Genomic DNA, 14,139 nt, shown 5'->3' on the forward strand with positions numbered 1-14,139 from the left:
CTGCTTCTTCTTCAATGACGTTTAACTGCGGTTGGCATCCAATTTGTTGCATTACCGCCACCTACTAGACTGGAGTACAACTCCCTTATCTTTTTCTTGAAAAATAAAACAACCTACCATCTAACACTACACTCACGAATTCAACATTATTACTAATAATTAACCCCACCCTTCTCCACTATTTAAATATATTTACTCCTACCTCATGCCCTCAACCTGAAATGATGGGACATCACCACTTAACACTCGCTGTAACTCTTCTGATGTCAAGTCTCGCACACCCAAATACCTCTCTGCAGCTGCCACCACAACCTCCATTTTCTTCAACTTGCGTTCCATCCCTGCAGTACAATTAATAACCATTGCTATAAACGCTAAAAATCCAATCTTACAGAAACATATATCACTTTCTTGCCTATCCCTCTGTACTGGTACATATCTCCTACTCTCACCACTCCCCCCAATGACCCCTCTTCGTCTACTTTCTTCACTGCCTCCGCATATTAAAGGTCTCTTCCTGGTGCACGCTTGCATTTAAAGGTAACTACACCCCAAAATCTAAATGTCTTCCTTTTTTCCCAGACCTCAAAAATGGCCTCCTGATAGGGTTTAAACATTGTTGTGGACATAGAACATCCAATTGTGCTGTTTTTCTATTAAAAATGTGTACTTTTGAGAGCGGAAACCTGCAAAAACAGGGACAAGCGGTCAACGGGGAAATCTAAAAGGAGAAAAGGGAACTTGGGGAAAAAACGGAATCAGGCAAAATATCGAAGGGATTTTATAGTGCCCTAATGGGACTACAGACATTGACAGTCTCCTAGACTAAAAACAAAGGCTGAATGTACTGCCTACATTTTGAGGGAAACGCACTGTCCATTATTTCATTTGATCAGGGCAGGGCAGCACATACAAACTGCATTTAGTCCAATAAAAATACATGATATTATTAGGGTGATAAATAAAAGGTAGTTGCTCCATGACACAAGAGTACACCCTACTGGAACAAAATGCTTACAGCACCTGGTATTCCCAGGCGGTCTCCCATCCAAGTACTAACCAGGCCCGACCCTGCTTAGCTTCCGAGATCGGACGAGATCGGGCGTATTCAGGCTGGTATGGCCGTAAGCGAGGGAACAACTCTTGGTACACTATATAAAGTCAATGTGTCACTCACGCTGAACGGGACGCAGATAAGTATCCACACTGAAGAAGCTCTAACCTTGCTTACATTTCCAGTCTATATTTTTGAGTCTTGTGGGGGGGAAAGAGGGCATGTCCTATGTTGACTTATGACAAGTTCATGGACTAGGGCCCTATAAAATAGGCGTTGCGGACGGAATCCAGACATTCAACCGAAATTCAACAATATTCAAAAATGTATTGAACTTAGTAGGAAATCAACTAAATCTATTCAACTTGTTAGAAAACGCATTCATTTGCCTAAGTGAATCATAAGACATGAACAAAATGCATCAGGGATTCGTATTTCCATACAACTTTCTGAAACGGCACAGGAATGCCCCTGTCTGTGTGCATGTGTGCGGTGCGCGCGTATGTCTACACTTTGTGTAGCCGTTAGCGATGATGCTAATGATAACCTTCTTCTGGTAGGGAAGGAATGGCTTTCCCCAAAACCTTCTCAAGTAAATGTTAACTTCAAAGCAGCCTATGCCTGCCTGGCAAAATTATACAGTGATAATATACATCAATCCAGTGGCCATTTGTCTGGCAAACTCTGCAATCACATGAGCGCTACAGCAACACCGCTTAACCAAACAAAAGTCTCTTCTGCTTCTTCTTCTGCTTCTTCTTCAATGACGTTTAACTGCGGTTGGCATCCAATTTGTTGCATTACCGCCACCTACTAGACTGGAGTACAACTCCCTTATCTTTTTCTTGAAAAATAAAACAACCTACCATCTAACACTACACTCACGAATTCAACATTATTACTAATAATTAACCCCACCCTTCTCCACTATTTAAATATATTTACTCCTACCTCATGCCCTCAACCTGAAATGATGGGACATCACCACTTAACACTCGCTGTAACTCTTCTGATGTCAAGTCTCGCACACCCAAATACCTCTCTGCAGCTGCCACCACAACCTCCATTTTCTTCAACTTGCGTTCCATCCCTGCAGTACAATTAATAACCATTGCTATAAACGCTAAAAATCCAATCTTACAGAAACATATATCACTTTCTTGCCTATCCCTCTGTACTGGTACATATCTCCTACTCTCACCACTCCCCCCAATGACCCCTCTTCGTCTACTTTCTTCACTGCCTCCGCATATTAAAGGTCTCTTCCTGGTGCACGCTTGCATTTAAAGGTAACTACACCCCAAAATCTAAATGTCTTCCTTTTTTCCCAGACCTCAAAAATGGCCTCCTGATAGGGTTTAAACATTGTTGTGGACATAGAACATCCAATTGTGCTGTTTTTCTATTAAAAATGTGTACTTTTGAGAGCGGAAACCTGCAAAAACAGGGACAAGCGGTCAACGGGGAAATCTAAAAGGAGAAAAGGGAACTTGGGGAAAAAACGGAATCAGGCAAAATATCGAAGGGATTTTATAGTGCCCTAATGGGACTACAGACATTGACAGTCTCCTAGACTAAAAACAAAGGCTGAATGTACTGCCTACATTTTGAGGGAAACGCACTGTCCATTATTTCATTTGATCAGGGCAGGGCAGCACATACAAACTGCATTTAGTCCAATAAAAATACATGATATTATTAGGGTGATAAATAAAAGGTAGTTGCTCCATGACACAAGAGTACACCCTACTGGAACAAAATGCTTACAGCACCTGGTATTCCCAGGCGGTCTCCCATCCAAGTACTAACCAGGCCCGACCCTGCTTAGCTTCCGAGATCGGACGAGATCGGGCGTATTCAGGCTGGTATGGCCGTAAGCAAGGGAACAACTCTTGGTACACTATATAAAGTCAAGAACGGGACGCAGATAAGTATCCACATTGAAGAAGCTCTAACCTTGCTTACATTTCCAGTCTATATTTTTGAGTCTTGTGGGGGGGAAAGAGGGCATGTCCTATGTTGACTTATGACAAGTTCATGGACTAGGGCCCTATAAAATAGGCGTTGCGGACGGAATCCAGACATTCAACCGAAATTCAACAATATTCAAAAATGTATTGAACTTAGTAGGAAATCAACTAAATCTATTCAACTTGTTAGAAAACGCATTCATTTGCCTAAGTGAATCATAAGACATGAACAAAATGCATCAGGGATTCGTATTTCCATACAACTTTCTGAAACGGCACAGGAATGCCCCTGTCTGTGTGCATGTGTGCGGTGCGCGCGTATGTCTACACTTTGTGTAGCCGTTAGCGATGATGCTAATGATAACCTTCTTCTGGTAGGGAAGGAATGGCTTTCCCCAAAACCTTCTCAAGTAAATGTTAACTTCAAAGCAGCCTATGCCTGCCTGGCAAAATTATACAGTGATAATATACATCAATCCAGTGGCCATTTGTCTGGCAAACTCTGCAATCACATGAGCGCTACAGCAACACCGCTTAACCAAACAAAAGTCTCTTCTGCTTCTTCTTCTGCTTCTTCTTCAATGACGTTTAACTGCGGTTGGCATCCAATTTGTTGCATTACCGCCACCTACTAGACTGGAGTACAACTCCCTTATCTTTTTCTTGAAAAATAAAACAACCTACCATCTAACACTACACTCACGAATTCAACATTATTACTAATAATTAACCCCACCCTTCTCCACTATTTAAATATATTTACTCCTACCTCATGCCCTCAACCTGAAATGATGGGACATCACCACTTAACACTCGCTGTAACTCTTCTGATGTCAAGTCTCGCACACCCAAATACCTCTCTGCAGCTGCCACCACAACCTCCATTTTCTTCAACTTGCGTTCCATCCCTGCAGTACAATTAATAACCATTGCTATAAACGCTAAAAATCCAATCTTACAGAAACATATATCACTTTCTTGCCTATCCCTCTGTACTGGTACATATCTCCTACTCTCACCACTCCCCCCAATGACCCCTCTTCGTCTACTTTCTTCACTGCCTCCGCATATTAAAGGTCTCTTCCTGGTGCACGCTTGCATTTAAAGGTAACTACACCCCAAAATCTAAATGTCTTCCTTTTTTCCCAGACCTCAAAAATGGCCTCCTGATAGGGTTTAAACATTGTTGTGGACATAGAACATCCAATTGTGCTGTTTTTCTATTAAAAATGTGTACTTTTGAGAGCGGAAACCTGCAAAAACAGGGACAAGCGGTCAACGGGGAAATCTAAAAGGAGAAAAGGGAACTTGGGGAAAAAACGGAATCAGGCAAAATATCGAAGGGATTTTATAGTGCCCTAATGGGACTACAGACATTGACAGTCTCCTAGACTAAAAACAAAGGCTGAATGTACTGCCTACATTTTGAGGGAAACGCACTGTCCATTATTTCATTTGATCAGGGCAGGGCAGCACATACAAACTGCATTTAGTCCAATAAAAATACATGATATTATTAGGGTGATAAATAAAAGGTAGTTGCTCCATGACACAAGAGTACACCCTACTGGAACAAAATGCTTACAGCACCTGGTATTCCCAGGCGGTCTCCCATCCAAGTACTAACCAGGCCCGACCCTGCTTAGCTTCCGAGATCTGACGAGATCGGGCGTATTCAGGCTGGTATGGCCGTAAGCGAGGGAACAACTCTTGGTACACTATATAAAGTCAATGTGTCACTCACGCTGAACGGGACGCAGATAAGTATCCACACTGAAGAAGCTCTAACCTTGCTTACATTTCCAGTCTATATTTTTGAGTCTTGTGGGGGGGAAAGAGGGCATGTCCTATGTTGACTTATGACAAGTTCATGGACTAGGGCCCTATAAAATAGGCGTTGCGGACGGAATCCAGACATTCAACCGAAATTCAACAATATTCAAAAATGTATTGAACTTAGTAGGAAATCAACTAAATCTATTCAACTTGTTAGAAAACGCATTCATTTGCCTAAGTGAATCATAAGACATGAACAAAATGCATCAGGGATTCGTATTTCCATACAACTTTCTGAAACGGCACAGGAATGCCCCTGTCTGTGTGCATGTGTGCGGTGCGCGCGTATGTCTACACTTTGTGTAGCCGTTAGCGATGATGCTAATGATAACCTTCTTCTGGTAGGGAAGGAATGGCTTTCCCCAAAACCTTCTCAAGTAAATGTTAACTTCAAAGCAGCCTATGCCTGCCTGGCAAAATTATACAGTGATAATATACATCAATCCAGTGGCCATTTGTCTGGCAAACTCTGCAATCACATGAGCGCTACAGCAACACCGCTTAACCAAACAAAAGTCTCTTCTGCTTCTTCTTCTGCTTCTTCTTCAATGACGTTTAACTGCGGTTGGCATCCAATTTGTTGCATTACCGCCACCTACTAGACTGGAGTACAACTCCCTTATCTTTTTCTTGAAAAATAAAACAACCTACCATCTAACACTACACTCACGAATTCAACATTATTACTAATAATTAACCCCACCCTTCTCCACTATTTAAATATATTTACTCCTACCTCATGCCCTCAACCTGAAATGATGGGACATCACCACTTAACACTCGCTGTAACTCTTCTGATGTCAAGTCTCGCACACCCAAATACCTCTCTGCAGCTGCCACCACAACCTCCATTTTCTTCAACTTGCGTTCCATCCCTGCAGTACAATTAATAACCATTGCTATAAACGCTAAAAATCCAATCTTACAGAAACATATATCACTTTCTTGCCTATCCCTCTGTACTGGTACATATCTCCTACTCTCACCACTCCCCCCAATGACCCCTCTTCGTCTACTTTCTTCATTGCCTCCGCATATTAAAGGTCTCTTCCTGGTGCACGCTTGCATTTAAAGGTAACTACACCCCAAAATCTAAATGTCTTCCTTTTTTCCCAGACCTCAAAAATGGCCTCCTGATAGGGTTTAAACATTGTTGTGGACATAGAACATCCAATTGTGCTGTTTTTCTATTAAAAATGTGTACTTTTGAGAGCGGAAACCTGCAAAAACAGGGACAAGCGGTCAACGGGGAAATCTAAAAGGAGAAAAGGGAACTTGGGGAAAAAACGGAATCAGGCAAAATATCGAAGGGATTTTATAGTGCCCTAATGGGACTACAGACATTGACAGTCTCCTAGACTAAAAACAAAGGCTGAATGTGCTGCCTACATTTTGAGGGAAACGCACTGTCCATTATTTCATTTGATCAGGGCAGGGCAGCACATACAAACTGCATTTAGTCCAATAAAAATACATGATATTATTAGGGTGATAAATAAAAGGTAGTTGCTCCATGACACAAGAGTACACCCTACTGGAACAAAATGCTTACAGCACCTGGTATTCCCAGGCGGTCTCCCATCCAAGTACTAACCAGGCCCGACCCTGCTTAGCTTCCAAGATCGGACGAGATCAGGCGTATTCAGGCTGGTATGGCCGTAAGCGAGGGAACAACTCTTGGTACACTATATAAAGTCAATGTGTCACTCACGCTGAACGGGACGCAGATAAGTATCCACACTGAAGAAGCTCTAACCTTGCTTACATTTCCAGTCTATATTTTTGAGTCTTGTGGGGGGGAAAGAGGGCATGTCCTATGTTGACTTATGACAAGTTCATGGACTAGGGCCCTATAAAATAGGCGTTGCGGACGGAATCCAGACATTCAACCGAAATTCAACAATATTCAAAAATGTATTGAACTTAGTAGGAAATCAACTAAATCTATTCAACTTGTTAGAAAACGCATTCATTTGCCTAAGTGAATCATAAGACATGAACAAAATGCATCAGGGATTCGTATTTCCATACAACTTTCTGAAACGGCACAGGAATGCCCCTGTCTGTGTGCATGTGTGCGGTGCGCGCGTATGTCTACACTTTGTGTAGCCGTTAGCGATGATGCTAATGATAACCTTCTTCTGGTAGGGAAGGAATGGCTTTCCCCAAAACCTTCTCAAGTAAATGTTAACTTCAAAGCAGCCTATGCCTGCCTGGCAAAATTATACAGTGATAATATACATCAATCCAGTGGCCATTTGTCTGGCAAACTCTGCAATCACATGAGCGCTACAGCAACACCGCTTAACCAAACAAAAGTCTCTTCTGCTTCTTCTTCTGCTTCTTCTTCAATGACGTTTAACTGCGGTTGGCATCCAATTTGTTGCATTACCGCCACCTACTAGACTGGAGTACAACTCCCTTATCTTTTTCTTGAAAAATAAAACAACCTACCATCTAACACTACACTCACGAATTCAACATTATTACTAATAATTAACCCCACCCTTCTCCACTATTTAAATATATTTACTCCTACCTCATGCCCTCAACCTGAAATGATGGGACATCACCACTTAACACTCGCTGTAACTCTTCTGATGTCAAGTCTCGCACACCCAAATACCTCTCTGCAGCTGCCACCACAACCTCCATTTTCTTCAACTTGCGTTCCATCCCTGCAGTACAATTAATAACCATTGCTATAAACGCTAAAAATCCAATCTTACAGAAACATATATCACTTTCTTGCCTATCCCTCTGTACTGGTACATATCTCCTACTCTCACCACTCCCCCCAATGACCCCTCTTCGTCTACTTTCTTCACTGCCTCCGCATATTAAAGGTCTCTTCCTGGTGCACGCTTGCATTTAAAGGTAACTACACCCCAAAATCTAAATGTCTTCCTTTTTTCCCAGACCTCAAAAATGGCCTCCTGATAGGGTTTAAACATTGTTGTGGACATAGAACATCCAATTGTGCTGTTTTTCTATTAAAAATGTGTACTTTTGAGAGCGGAAACCTGCAAAAACAGGGACAAGCGGTCAACGGGGAAATCTAAAAGGAGAAAAGGGAACTTGGGGAAAAAACGGAATCAGGCAAAATATCGAAGGGATTTTATAGTGCCCTAATGGGACTACAGACATTGACAGTCTCCTAGACTAAAAACAAAGGCTGAATGTACTGCCTACATTTTGAGGGAAACGCACTGTCCATTATTTCATTTGATCAGGGCAGGGCAGCACATACAAACTGCATTTAGTCCAATAAAAATACATGATATTATTAGGGTGATAAATAAAAGGTAGTTGCTCCATGACACAAGAGTACACCCTACTGGAACAAAATGCTTACAGCACCTGGTATTCCCAGGCGGTCTCCCATCCAAGTACTAACCAGGCCCGACCCTGCTTAGCTTCCGAGATCGGACGAGATCGGGCGTATTCAGGCTGGTATGGCCGTAAGCGAGGGAACAACTCTTGGTACACTATATAAAGTCAATGTGACACTCACGCTGAACGGGACGCAGATAAGTATCCACACTGAAGAAGCTCTAACCTTGCTTACATTTCCAGTCTATATTTTTGAGTCTTGTGGGGGGGAAAGAGGGCATGTCCTATGTTGACTTATGACAAGTTCATGGACTAGGGCCCTATAAAATAGGCGTTGCGGACGGAATCCAGACATTCAACCGAAATTCAACAATATTCAAAAATGTATTGAACTTAGTAGGAAATCAACTAAATCTATTCAACTTGTTAGAAAACGCATTCATTTGCCTAAGTGAATCATAAGACATGAACAAAATGCATCAGGGATTCGTATTTCCATACAACTTTCTGAAACGGCACAGGAATGCCCCTGTCTGTGTGCATGTGTGCGGTGCGCGCGTATGTCTACACTTTGTGTAGCCGTTAGCGATGATGCTAATGATAACCTTCTTCTGGTAGGGAAGGAATGGCTTTCCCCAAAACCTTCTCAAGTAAATGTTAACTTCAAAGCAGCCTATGCCTGCCTGGCAAAATTATACAGTGATAATATACATCAATCCAGTGGCCATTTGTCTGGCAAACTCTGCAATCACATGAGCGCTACAGCAACACCGCTTAACCAAACAAAAGTCTCTTCTGCTTCTTCTTCTGCTTCTTCTTCAATGACGTTTAACTGCGGTTGGCATCCAATTTGTTGCATTACCGCCACCTACTAGACTGGAGTACAACTCCCTTATCTTTTTCTTGAAAAATAAAACAACCTACCATCTAACACTACACTCACGAATTCAACATTATTACTAATAATTAACCCCACCCTTCTCCACTATTTAAATATATTTACTCCTACCTCATGCCCTCAACCTGAAATGATGGGACATCACCACTTAACACTCGCTGTAACTCTTCTGATGTCAAGTCTCGCACACCCAAATACCTCTCTGCAGCTGCCACCACAACCTCCATTTTCTTCAACTTGCGTTCCATCCCTGCAGTACAATTAATAACCATTGCTATAAACGCTAAAAATCCAATCTTACAGAAACATATATCACTTTCTTGCCTATCCCTCTGTACTGGTACATATCTCCTACTCTCACCACTCCCCCCAATGACCCCTCTTCGTCTACTTTCTTCACTGCCTCCGCATATTAAAGGTCTCTTCCTGGTGCACGCTTGCATTTAAAGGTAACTACACCCCAAAATCTAAATGTCTTCCTTTTTTCCCAGACCTCAAAAATGGCCTCCTGATAGGGTTTAAACATTGTTGTGGACATAGAACATCCAATTGTGCTGTTTTTCTATTAAAAATGTGTACTTTTGAGAGCGGAAACCTGCAAAAACAGGGACAAGCGGTCAACGGGGAAATCTAAAAGGAGAAAAGGGAACTTGGGGAAAAAACGGAATCAGGCAAAATATCGAAGGGATTTTATAGTGCCCTAATGGGACTACAGACATTGACAGTCTCCTAGACTAAAAACAAAGGCTGAATGTACTGCCTACATTTTGAGGGAAACGCACTGTCCATTATTTCATTTGATCAGGGCAGGGCAGCACATACAAACTGCATTTAGTCCAATAAAAATACATGATATTATTAGGGTGATAAATAAAAGGTAGTTGCTCCATGACACAAGAGTACACCCTACTGGAACAAAATGCTTACAGCACCTGGTATTCCAAGGCGGTCTCCCATCCAAGTACTAACCAGGCCCGACCCTGCTTAGCTTCCGAGATCGGACGAGATCGGGCGTATTCAGGCTGGTATGGCCGTAAGCGAGGAAACAACTCTTGGTACACTATATAAAGTCAATGTGTCACTCACGCTGAACGGGACGCAGATAAGTATCCACACTGAAGAAGCTCTAACCTTGCTTACATTTCCAGTCTATATTTTTGAGTCTTGTGGGGGGGAAAGAGGGCATGTCCTATGTTGACTTATGACAAGTTCATGGACTAGGGCCCTATAAAATAGGCGTTGCGGACGGAATCCAGACATTCAACCGAAATTCAACAATATTCAAAAATGTATTGAACTTAGTAGGAAATCAACTAAATCTATTCAACTTGTTAGAAAACGCATTCATTTGCCTAAGTGAATCATAAGACATGAACAAAATGCATCAGGGATTCGTATTTCCATACAACTTTCTGAAACGGCACAGGAATGCCCCTGTCTGTGTGCATGTGTGCGGTGCGCGCGTATGTCTACACTTTGTGTAGCCGTTAGCGATGATGCTAATGATAACCTTCTTCTGGTAGGGAAGGAATGGCTTTCCCCAAAACCTTCTCAAGTAAATGTTAACTTCAAAGCAGCCTATGCCTGCCTGGCAAAATTATACAGTGATAATATACATCAATCCAGTGGCCATTTGTCTGGCAAACTCTGCAATCACATGAGCGCTACAGCAACACCGCTTAACCAAACAAAAGTCTCTTCTGCTTCTTCTTCTGCTTCTTCTTCAATGACGTTTAACTGCGGTTGGCATCCAATTTGTTGCATTACCGCCACCTACTAGACTGGAGTACAACTCCCTTATCTTTTTCTTGAAAAATAAAACAACCTACCATCTAACACTACACTCACGAATTCAACATTATTACTAATAATTAACCCCACCCTTCTCCACTATTTAAATATATTTACTCCTACCTCATGCCCTCAACCTGAAATGATGGGACATCACCACTTAACACTCGCTGTAACTCTTCTGATGTCAAGTCTCGCACACCCAAATACCTCTCTGCAGCTGCCACCACAACCTCCATTTTCTTCAACTTGCGTTCCATCCCTGCAGTACAATTAATAACCATTGCTATAAACGCTAAAAATCCAATCTTACAGAAACATATATCACTTTCTTGCCTATCCCTCTGTACTGGTACATATCTCCTACTCTCACCACTCCCCCCAATGACCCCTCTTCGTCTACTTTCTTCACTGCCTCCGCATATTAAAGGTCTCTTCCTGGTGCACGCTTGCATTTAAAGGTAACTACACCCCAAAATCTAAATGTCTTCCTTTTTTCCCAGACCTCAAAAATGGCCTCCTGATAGGGTTTAAACATTGTTGTGGACATAGAACATCCAATTGTGCTGTTTTTCTATTAAAAATGTGTACTTTTGAGAGCGGAAACCTGCAAAAACAGGGACAAGCGGTCAACGGGGAAATCTAAAAGGAGAAAAGGGAACTTGGGGAAAAAACGGAATCAGGCAAAATATCGAAGGGATTTTATAGTGCCCTAATGGGACTACAGACATTGACAGTCTCCTAGACTAAAAACAAAGGCTGAATGTACTGCCTACATTTTGAGGGAAACGCACTGTCCATTATTTCATTTGATCAGGGCAGGGCAGCACATACAAACTGCATTTAGTCCAATAAAAATACATGATATTATTAGGGTGATAAATAAAAGGTAGTTGCTCCATGACACAAGAGTACACCCTACTGGAACAAAATGCTTACAGCACCTGGTATTCCCAGGCGGTCTCCCATCCAAGTACTAACCAGGCCCGACCCTGCTTAGCTTCCGAGATCGGACGAGATCGGGCGTATTCAGGCTGGTATGGCCGTAAGCAAGGGAACAACTCTTGGTACACTATATAAAGTCAAGAACGGGACGCAGATAAGTATCCACACTGAAGAAGCTCTAACCTTGCTTACATTTCCAGTCTATTTTTTTGAGTCTTGTGGGGGGGAAAGAGGGCATGTCCTATGTTGACTTATGACAAGTTCATGGACTAGGGCCCTATAAAATAGGCGTTGCGGACGGAATCCAGACATTCAACCGAAATTCAACAATATTCAAAAATGTATTGAACTTAGTAGGAAATCAACTAAATCTATTCAACTTGTTAGAAAACACATTCATTTACCTAAGTGAATCATAAGACATGAACAAAATGCATCAGGGATTCGTATTTCCATACAACTTTCTGAAACGGCACAGGAATGCCCCTGTCTGTGTGCATGTGTGCGGTGCACGCGTATGTCTACACTTTGTGTAGCCGTTAGCGATGATGCTAATGATAACCTTCTTCTGGTAGGGAAGGAATGGCTTTCCCCAAAACCTTCTCAAGTAAATGTTAACTTCAAAGCAGCCTATGCCTGCCTGGCAAAATTATACAGTGATAATATACATCAATCCAGTGGCCATTTGTCTGGCAAACTCTGCAATCACATGAGCGCTACAGCAACACCGCTTAACCAAACAAAAGTCTCTTCTGCTTCTTCTTCTGCTTCTTCTTCAATGACGTTTAACTGCGGTTGGCATCCAATTTGTTGCATTACCGCCACCTACTAGACTGGAGTACAACTCCCTTATCTTTTTCTTGAAAAATAAAACAACCTACCATCTAACACTACACTCACGAATTCAACATTATTACTAATAATTAACCCCACCCTTCTCCACTATTTAAATATATTTACTCCTACCTCATGCCCTCAACCTGAAATGATGGGACATCACCACTTAACACTCGCTGTAACTCTTCTGATGTCAAGTCTCGCACACCCAAATACCTCTCTGCAGCTGCCACCACAACCTCCATTTTCTTCAACTTGCGTTCCATCCCTGCAGTACAATTAATAACCATTGCTATAAACGCTAAAAATCCAATCTTACAGAAACATATATCACTTTCTTGCCTATCCCTCTGTACTGGTACATATCTCCTACTCTCACCACTCCCCCCAATGACCCCTCTTCGTCTACTTTCTTCACTGCCTCCGCATATTAAAGGTCTCTTCCTGGTGCACGCTTGCATTTAAAGGTAACTACACCCCAAAATCTAAATGTCTTCCTTTTTTCCCAGACCTCAAAAATGGCCTCCTGATAGGGTTTAAACATTGTTGTGGACATAGAACATCCAATTGTGCTGTTTTTCTATTAAAAATGTGTACTTTTGAGAGCGGAAACCTGCAAAAACAGGGACAAGCGGTCAACGGGGAAATCTAAAAGGAGAAAAGGGAACTTGGGGAAAAAACGGAATCAGGCAAAATATCGAAGGGATTTTATAGTGCCCTAATGGGACTACAGACATTGACAGTCTCCTAGACTAAAAACAAAGGCTGAATGTACTGCCTACATTTTGAGGGAAACGCACTGTCCATTATTTCATTTGATCAGGGCAGGGCAGCACATACAAACTGCATTTAGTCCAATAAAAATACATGATATTATTAGGGTGATAAATAAAAGGTAGTTGCTCCATGACACAAGAGTACACCCTACTGGAACAAAATGCTTACAGCACCTGGTATTCCCAGGCGGTCTCCCATCCAAGTACTAACCAGGCCCGACCCTGCTTAGCTTCCGAGATCGGACGAGATCGGGCGTATTCAGGCTGGTATGGCCGTAAGCAAGGGAACAACTCTTGGTACACTATATAAAGTCAAGAACGGGACGCAGATAAGTATCCACACTGAAGAAGCTCTAACCTTGCTTACATTTCCAGTCTATTTTTTTGAGTCTTGTGGGGGGGAAAGAGGGCATGTCCTATGTTGACTTATGACAAGTTCATGGACTAGGGCCCTATAAAATAGGCGTTGCGGACGGAATCCAGACATTCAACCGAAATTCAACAATATTCAAAAATGTATTGAACTTAGTAGGAAATCAACTAAATCTATTCAACTTGTTAGAAAACACATTCATTTACCTAAGTGAATCATAAGACATGAACAAAATGCATCAGGGATTCGTATTTCCATACAACTTTCTGAAACGGCACAGGAATGCCCCTGTCTGTGTGCATGTGTGCGGTGCACGCGTATGTCTA

This window comes from Coregonus lavaretus, assembly GCF_964263955.1.
Source record: "Coregonus lavaretus genome assembly, chromosome: 2".
Classification (NCBI taxonomy): domain Eukaryota; kingdom Metazoa; phylum Chordata; class Actinopteri; order Salmoniformes; family Salmonidae; genus Coregonus; species Coregonus lavaretus.